The sequence below is a fragment of the Sinocyclocheilus rhinocerous genome, unplaced genomic scaffold, assembly GCF_001515625.1.
Source record: "Sinocyclocheilus rhinocerous isolate Xijiao unplaced genomic scaffold, SAMN03320098_v1.1 scaffold113, whole genome shotgun sequence".
Taxonomy (NCBI): Eukaryota; Metazoa; Chordata; class Actinopteri; order Cypriniformes; family Cyprinidae; genus Sinocyclocheilus; species Sinocyclocheilus rhinocerous.
Window position 1 is genome coordinate 1286658 of NW_015646846.1, and position 9282 is coordinate 1295939.

The window sequence follows — 9282 nt, forward strand, 5'->3', positions numbered from 1 at the left end:
ACTGTTTTATAATGTATTACAATGCTGACGTGCAGATAATTGACACTATTTGCAATAAGTAATTAGCAGAATATCCTGCTATTTTAACTATCTATAGCTATTTGCACCTATAGTGTAAATAGCATATCACTAAAAAATACTGCTATTTTCACTTAGTGTAAATAGCCTCTATCGCACCCTTTAAATTCTGTCAGTTCACACTTTATTTTGCTGGCTGGAGAGAAAGTGTGTGTGTGTGTGTGTGTGTGTGTGTGCGTTTCTGTCTTTGAGTGTTTTTTGCCCAATTTGGTCTTTTTAATATGAGTCATTGCCTCCTTTACAATCGCAGGGGGGTGGTAAAGGCGGTCTGTGATGTTCTCACGTGTCCCTGGTCACACTTGCTGGGGTGTTCACGAGCCCTTCATGTGTTTGTCTTTTCACTCTATAAACCTCAGTTGAAACCACCTGCAGCTCAACAGCTTGAGTAATCCAGCAGCCACATGCTTCATGCAAAACACACACATTGATTACTAATCAGATTCATATCTTCTGTCAACACTGATTAATGATCAGATTGAAACTTGTCGTCATTTTTCATACCTGCATTTGACTTATTACTGTATTTTAATGTGAAACACTCAATGAGACATTTTGAAGAATGCTAATGCAGCACTTTTTCATTGAAATTCCTTAATGTTTCATAAAAAGTATCATGAGAGAAAGTCATATGACTCTACACATGAAGTCTTATGAAGCCATATGATGAAAACACTTTGCAACAAAGCAAACATTATTGTGTACTTTATGCATTGGGTAACGAACATAAACTAACCATGAACAATAATTGATTATTATTGATTTACAAATATAATTACTGTTCATCGTGTTCATTGTTCATTCACAATCCACCTTTAATGTTAAAAACAATTAATATATAAATTATTCAATTATCTATCCATCTGTCCATCTAACCATCTCTATCTATTGTTCATTGTCAGTTCATGTTTTAACATATAAAACTGTATTGTAAAGTGTTACTATTTTAGTCTTTATTCACTGATGATCTACCCCTTCAAATCCTATTTTTGGTCTTTTACATATTCAAACAGATGTGTTTAGGGGAACTAGTTGTGTCATCAAACCTGTCTTGATAAACCAACTTGAATTTTTATGTTAAAATGTCTTGTTTTTGTTGAATGGGCAGCAATACTTTAATCATTCTTTAAAATGGCTTGCTTCGTTATCTGCAGAAGAAAGAAAGTCATTTAGAATGACACAAGAGTGAGTAAATTGGTACATTTTGGTTTAATTTTTGTATGACTGTTCCTTTAAAGATTCAGTTAAGGACAAAGGTTTTTAGTTATCTGTATCTCCACTGGCCAGAGGCATCTGTAACACTATCATGTAAGTATAGAGAGCGATATATGACAAATTCATTTACAATACGTCATAAACAAGATGCTAAAATAAGATGGACAACCGAAAACAACAAGCATCTGGAAGGTAGATGACTCATTGTTCTGAGAACAACAGCACAGGGTAGTAAAATATCATTAGAAAAGGTAAATAGCAAAGGTTCAGCCACACAATGTGAGCAACAATAGAGCAATAAGAGGTCATAGTTATTTCTTGCACCTAAGGACTGTAATACACAATAGGTCAAGATATCCAATGCTAAGGCGTTGACGTTCAGTAATAACAGAGATCTCTGTGCCACAGGTAAAGTGAAGTCCCCGAGAGAGGAGCCCTTCCACTCAACAGCCGGCTAATGGGAGGTCACAACAGGATCCTTGTATCTTGTAACGCTTGAGCGCTAGTCATATGCCTTTGCCATAGTGACTAATAAAGTTGAAAAGAACCGTGACTAATATGACTCAAAGTGTAAACATAATGGACAAACCAAAGCGCATTGAAAATCTCCCTTCTGTTTAAACAAGGAGCAGCAAGGACCCAGTGACAGTTGTGTTGGCAGAGGAGAATCAACTGACCTACTTTCATGATGATGATGGAGTCTTGATGGAGCTGTAGCATAAATAAATGAATATATTGAGTTTACAGATTGGATTGGTAATCATACAACATCATATTGAAGTTTGGACTGTTTATATGTTTCGGTTTTCTTTTGTAACTGTATTGTCCTCTTGTGTGTAACATTTCCAAATAGATTGTTACATGTTCTGAAAAAAAAATATATATATTTAAACGTGAGTGATAAGGTTTGCCCATGCCACAATCGTATGGTGTTCTAGGGTGTCTTTGCTCAGTTGCCAGGTCGTTTCTATGCAGTTGCCAGAGTGTTCTGGATGGTTGCCAAGGTGTTGCTATGCAGCTACTTGGGTGGTCCGAGTGTTTGCTAGGATGTTAGAATACAGTTACTAGGGTGTTTTGGGTGGACAGGCTGCTGCTATGCAGTTGCTAATGTCTTCTTAGTGGTTGATAGGCTTTTTTAAAATTTTTATTTTTACAGTTTTAGCAACTACAAGATGAAATCATAAGTTTGAGTACTTAGAAAAGTATCAGCACACCTCTTCTCAAGATGAGTTATGGTCTAAAGATGAATGGCCTGATGAAGGTTAAATCGCTACTCATTGATGTGTACTTACTGTAATGTAATACTGAACAAAGTGTGTAAAATTACTGTGCTCAGCAGCATATAACGCTGCAGGGAGAGGTGTATCAGGATGTGGGATGTAGCTCAAAGCTTCTCAGATTTAGTTCGCAACACAAGTAGTGTGAAACAGTTCTAATCTTACAAGTTGAATGCAGCAAAACTAGTTTTCACACACGCAGCCATACATATGCAGCACAACATTGGCTTGTGTTTATACGTGTGTTTTTCACCCACTTCCTGTCAGCAAAGAGAGTACTTCCTGTTTTTATGTGGCTTCTGCGGTTACACGTTAATTCTGGATGAATTTTGTTTTGCTATATGTGACCTCTCTCTGGCATAGATCAACACTGTTTATCAGCTGTATGCAAAGAGCTGTTGGACAGACTCATCAGTTTTACCTGTAGATGTGCAACACAGCAGGAAACTCAAAATAAAGCCATTTTACCAGACAAAAAGTATTAGAAACAAAATGTAATTTTAATGTTGTGCTAAAATTTTAAAGTATATGTTAATGTAACTCTCAAGTCTAAATGCGTGCTTAAAGTCCGAATAAAATGCTGTTTTTCTATATGGGACATATTTTGCATTAAAGTGAGTGAAATTTGTATAATAAGATGGGTTTTGTCTTGCATTTAATATGTTGTGATTGACTGGATGGCATTTTCACACTTGTCTTTTTAACCTTTTGTTTCATTTTTGCTGTGAAGTGGCCTCTACAGATGTCAGGGAAAACACAGGGTTATGAAGAAACCGTAGGAGGAACAATGGCTCGAAAAAGGACACCCGTCCTCCTCTGCTCGACGGGTAAAGTATATGTGGGTTACCCATTACGGCATTAGTCACTGTAAAAGCACAGTGTTTTACCACTTGTAGTGGCAGAAATGCTGTGGATCACTTTTAAAAGTTGTGTGAGAAAGTTACAGAATGATTGGCAGTTTAAATGGGGGAAATTCTTTAGCGGAGACATTTTTTTTTCTGCCATATTTAATGCACATACCCTACCTAAGACCCCTCACGGGTTTTCACAATTCACAGAAACTCTCTTTCATCTCTGCTGCATCTCTCTCTTCATTCACACGTAGCTGTTGTAAAGCATGAGACAGAAATGGCAGCCCTCTCTAAAAATGGCATTTGGTGTGAAGATAAGACTCATTACAACCATCCTTTGATCATACTGCATTTTACAGAAGAACAAAAAGTATGTGTACATACTCATAACATGGTCTCCATATTTCTTTCAGGAGCTCAATTTGTCCTTCTGCACAGTTTTGGCAAGAAAAAGCCATCTGAAGGCATGAATGTAAATAGAGCATCGGTCTGTGGTTTATGACAGAGAGCCTACGCAACAAACAACAAAAGGTCTACTTATTACAGCAAAAGCCTACGCTAAAAGGAAATCGCACACTTTTACGCAGAGATGTTTATTTGTGTTGCCATTGTGGGCCGCTCTCAGTGCCTCACCACTGAACTACAGGCCTGAGAGGAAGTTTCCAGTGCGGTTACCATGACGAGGGTCTTGGAGTTCAGGTAGGAAGTTTTAAAATAATTTTCAGGTATTTTCATTTATATATTTTGGAGTGTTTTGGGAGTTTAATGGTGTTTGTCATAGTAAATTTATGTCTTTGCTTATATCTAGGGTATTATTATTAGCAAGCCGTTTAACCATTGAATTTAGTTTTGATATGAAACTCGTTGACAATAAGACAATAAAATGTTTGAAAACCATTTTGAAGTTTCTACCTCTGAAGAAAAAAATTTAAAAGGTAATTGCGACTTTTTATCTCGCAATTCTGACTTTTTTATCGCAGTTGTGAGTTTATATCTTGCGATTCTGACTTCTTTTCTTAAAATTGTGAGACATAAACTCACAATTGCGAAAATTCAATAAAGTCCAATTCTGTTAAAAAGATTGCGAGTTTATATCTCACAATTCTGACTTTATAACTCGAAATTATAAATTATAATTAAAATATAAAGTCAGAGTTTCTATCTCAGAATTGCGAGTTTATATCATGCAATTCTGAATTTATTACACCCAACTGCGATTTTATAACTTGCAGTTGTGAGAAAAAAAATCTGAATTGTGAGATGTAAACTCGCAATTGCCAGAAAAAAGTCAGAATTGTGAGATAAAAAGTCGCAATTACTTTTTTAAAATTTTTTACCCAGTGGCGGAAACAGGCTTCCTTATGTTGGTGAGTTTTGCATGTGTATGCAGTAAATGTGCAGTGTGTCATTGTGTTCACAGCATCTGTGATGGTGATCAGAGCTGCTTCGTTAAAGGGTCACTCCTGAAGCGCTCATGCTTGACTTTCCCTTCTGTCTCCATCACTCTCACTCTCTCCTGTTTATCTCAACAGTGCTAAGAGAAATGACATCCAAGAGGGACACAGACAAACATTTGTCCAGATGAGCTGAAAAATTTTTTACTCAGTGGCGGAAACAGGCTTCCATATGTTGGTGAGTTTTGCATGTGTATGCAGTAAATGTGCAGTGTGTCATTGTGTTCACAGCGTCTGTGGTGGTGATCAGAGCTGCTTCGTTAAAGGGTCACTCCTGAAGCGCTCATGCTTGACTTTCCCTTCTGTCTCCATCACTCTCACTCTCTCCTGTTTATCTCAACAGTGCTAAGAGAAATGACATCCAAGAGGGACACAGACAAACATTTGTCCAGATGAGCTGCGGTAACAGGATTGTGTTTAGACAGGAGCTTCTCTCCGCAGGGAACAAGGTGACAGTTCATCAGCTCAAGCACACTTAATGTGACACAAGCTAAGATCTGGGGATGTAAATGTTATTCAGCGTCATTGGCCAAACCATGCGTGCACACAAAGATTGATAGTGTCTCAGATCCTCCCTCTGTAGTGATGACGTCTGAACCACAACGTGTTATTTTGAGACGGGTATATTAGACGCATGTTGGCACTGTTTCATAACTTGTTTACTGAGACGCTCTCATCACATCTCTCCTATAGATTTTACTTGTGTATTTATAGACTGGACAAAAGGACCACATGAGGGAGGAAACAGTTAAATTGTTTACTCAGAATTTCAAGTTAAGTGCAATTAACATGCTTATGAAGTAAAATAAAGATTTAAACTTCTACAGTATTAATCTTGGACTTTAAATATTGATGTAACTTATTAGTTTTTTTGTGACAATTAACTTGCACAAATTCTGGTAACCATAATGCTGAAACAAATTGTACATAATTGTTTAAATTTAAATATATATATATATATATATATATTTTTTTTTTTTATTATTTATATATATATATAAAGTACAAAAAATAATAATAAATAAATAAAGATAATTTGGGTGAAAATGTGCTTAACTGTCATTCTTATAATATTAATGGTCTTTAAATTTTCTTTATTTATGCAAAATATAATTTCTTATCTTTATGTAATTTCTATCTATAATTTCTTGATGTTAATGTGAGTTTCACCTATGTATTGTTGACATAAAATTCATTTGTGGCACAGAAACATGCTTAAAATCACACATAACACCTTAGCAACCACCTAGCAACCACTGAAATCATCATAGCAACTGCAGAGCAACATTCTTAAATCACTCATAATACCTTAGCAACCACCCAGCAACCATTCAAAACACCCTAGTAACTAAACTGCACAGCAACATTCTTAAATCGCTCATAATACCTTAGCAACCACCTAGCAACCATTTAAAGCACCCTAGCAACTAAACTGCATAGCAACATGTTTCAAGTCATCAGAAAACCTTAGCAACCACCCAAAAAACAATAGGAACTGCATAGCAGCCTTATTAGGGTTTACCTTGATCTGAAACTTGTCAAGAAAAAGAGACAAAAAAATATATTTTTCTGACAGTTATCCTGCACCAGTTCTGTAACCATAAATAACAACCTTAATGGTTTTTAAATATCTTTATTCAAAATGTAATTTCTTATTTTTGTCATGATCGTGATATGTGAATATGAGTTTCACCTGTGTATTGTTGACATAATATTGATTAATTTATTTTATTGATGTTAAAATAATGTCTGACCTCAATGTAGATTCTCTGAAGTGAAACGCTCTGAAGGATTCTAAGAATGAACCACATGGAGAACTTTCTTTGTGGTTCTGATGATTCATCCACCCAACCTTGAGTTGATGTTGATAACTAGACTGCAGCTCTAACCAAATTCACCTGATATTTTAGTACTGTACATGCATATGCTTTTAAACACTCGAACAATGTTTGACAGCCTACCTCAGATGTGTTTAGAATTTATATGTGCTCAAGCAAAACCACATTCATGCTCATTTAAACAGAGAGGAAAACATTGGACAGCAACAACATTTGCCTTTAGATATCACTAAAACCCCAATTCAGGGGGTTTAAAAGATAAGAAAAGATGCCACCAGCTTCAAGGCTTTTGATTCATGCGATCTGGGTACTTCATCAAGATGAACTCAGATAGGGCATCTGTCTGGCTCTCGTCACCTTTCCTTTGGTCTTTTAAAGGAGGAGTCTCCTTGTCTTTGCTCTTTGGTTGGTTCTTTAAGGAGTTCCTCACCTCCTGACCCCAGTCCTGAGAGACGTGCTCCAGTATACACTTCTCCAACAGGGGGAGGTCAAAACTTAGAAAGTGGCAAATGCATTCCTGTGTACAGATGGGGATTTTTTTATTTTATTTACCGTCAGTGGAAAGAGATGAACTGATTGCTCTGGTTCATATTTAAATTTAGTAATGGTAGCGAGAGTCATTGGTTACCTAGTGGTTTTGGTAATTTTAGCATTACTCTGATATGCTGTGAAAATGTTTAATCAGGTAACTTGAAAATGAGTTTTAATTAAAGTCTAATATATAATTTAATATGTTTAAATCAATGTGACTAAATTGGGTTATGTCAACAAAAGTGTTTAATATTGGTCATATCAGGTTGAAATAAATCCTCAAAGGGACCAACTGCTCATTTCCTCCTTTTTTGTTCTTTATTAATTAATTTATTATTTACATAAAACTATTTTCAATTGCTACTTTCCACTACTGAATAAATATTACTTTAAATAATTATATTTCATAAATTTTTCATACATATTTATTGTAATTTTTATTTTATTTGTTTGTCTATTAATTAATTAATTTATTTATTTATTTTAAATTTACCCTTGACCACATTCACCATCATGGCAAATAGTTTTGCTAAGCTTGTCGTGCTGCATTTTGGGGTTGCTTAAAATTTCGTTCTTGTGGTATCTGATTGGGCTGCACAATAAATCGAAATGGAATCGAGATCGCGATTCGACAGAAGCTGCGATTGTCAGGCGTATACCAAGAAGTCTCTATGCTAATGTTAGCCAAATGTTAATTTGAAGTATAACTCTTGAACAGAATGAGATATCTTCACCAAACTCGGTACACGTATGTAGGAGCTTAATCTTTGGTCAAATAAAAAAATAATCGGAACGAAACTCGGTGGGCATGTTCAACACAGGGCCTTAAAGGTCTGTAAGAATTTTGAAAGAAATCGGCCACTAGTTGGCGCTATGTGTAGTAAATTCTGCTCCATCTGAAAGCACGTTATGATGATTTCCTGCTGATTACAGAACCGGCTTTACTAACAAAATGCGCGATTAATCGTGAACCCCTTGTATCTGACGTTCTCTTCAAAATGAAATTTAAATTTAAAAGTAAATAAAAACAGTGAGATTGTATTTTAGCACTGCTCAACAGAAATTTCCATACTGGCCCATGCTGGATTGGTGCTGATCTAGCTAGTTGACCATGATAGCCATGCTGTTCACCAGTTGGTGAAGCTGGTCAACCAGCATTGTCTGTGAGAGGACAGACTGGTTGACCAAGGAAGTCATACTGGATAGCTAGTTATGAAGCCGGTTGAGGACCAACGTCTAAAACACAACATATGTTGTTTTTAAGAAACTTCTCTGTCTGCAAGTTGTGCAGTTTTCAGCTCTTCTTAATTTCATTTAATGTTGAGAGTGCAGATTACGCCTCTCGCTAATAGCCGTGTAAAGACATCAGCATCTGCTGCCTCTGATCGAGGAACAGTGTCGAGTTACATGCTAATGGATCCTCATTACTGCACAAAGAGGGTTCAGTGAACTTCAGATAGCTGACGTATCTCAGCTGGCAGTCGGGTGATAATCTGTAAACTGTTTGCAAACCCTGATTCAGGACCACACTGATTACATCTAGACTCAGATAAGATGAATCATTCGTTTTGAGTTTGGAACAGAGCTTGAATCTTGCTGAACTCATGTAATATGAAAACATGAATTTGTTCTCTCTTATTGTTAACCCAAAAATCATTCATTCATTCCATCCCCGTTTTTCCAAACTTCTATGTTGTTATTTTAAAATGGACAATCCTATAAGAATTCCCTGAACACTCATTTGCATTTAATGAAATAAATATATATATATATATATATATGTGTGTGTGTGTGTGTGTGTGTGTGTATATGAAGAGTTTATTTGCAATTTTTAATTTTCAAAAATTCTGTTTTTTATTATGGTATCATGTTTTTATTGTTTTATTGTGTTAGTTATCTGAATTTTTTTGTTATTTTTAACCTAATCAAGTGGGTATAGAAAAGAAGTGCCCCCTTTAAAATAATCACAATTGTTGCTTTGCAGCCTGAAATGAAGATGGACACAGTTTTTGTTTTATCCAGCTGTATTTACTCAGTGCAA

General features: G+C 35.9%; 2 long non-coding RNA genes across 4 annotated transcripts in view; both read left to right on the top strand.

Annotated features, from left to right (window-relative positions):
- LOC107708132 (uncharacterized) overlaps positions 1-5007 on the top strand; it is a 19787-nt gene extending 14780 nt beyond the window's left edge. The window contains exons 2-4 of one of the 2 annotated variants that reach the window (XR_001636328.1): positions 3298-3394; positions 3673-4143; positions 4951-5007. This is a non-coding gene — a long non-coding RNA (uncharacterized LOC107708132). Of the gene's footprint in view, positions 1-3297; positions 4144-4950 lie in introns of both variants that reach the window. The other variant, XR_001636327.1, reaches the window with a different exon arrangement.
- Positions 5008-5090: 83 nt separating this feature from the next.
- Positions 5091-9282, top strand: part of LOC107708131 (uncharacterized) — a 21909-nt gene continuing 17717 nt past the window's right edge. For both annotated transcript variants that reach the window (XR_001636325.1, XR_001636326.1), the window contains exon 1: positions 5091-5321. This is a non-coding gene — a long non-coding RNA (uncharacterized LOC107708131). The remainder of the gene's footprint in view (positions 5322-9282) is intronic.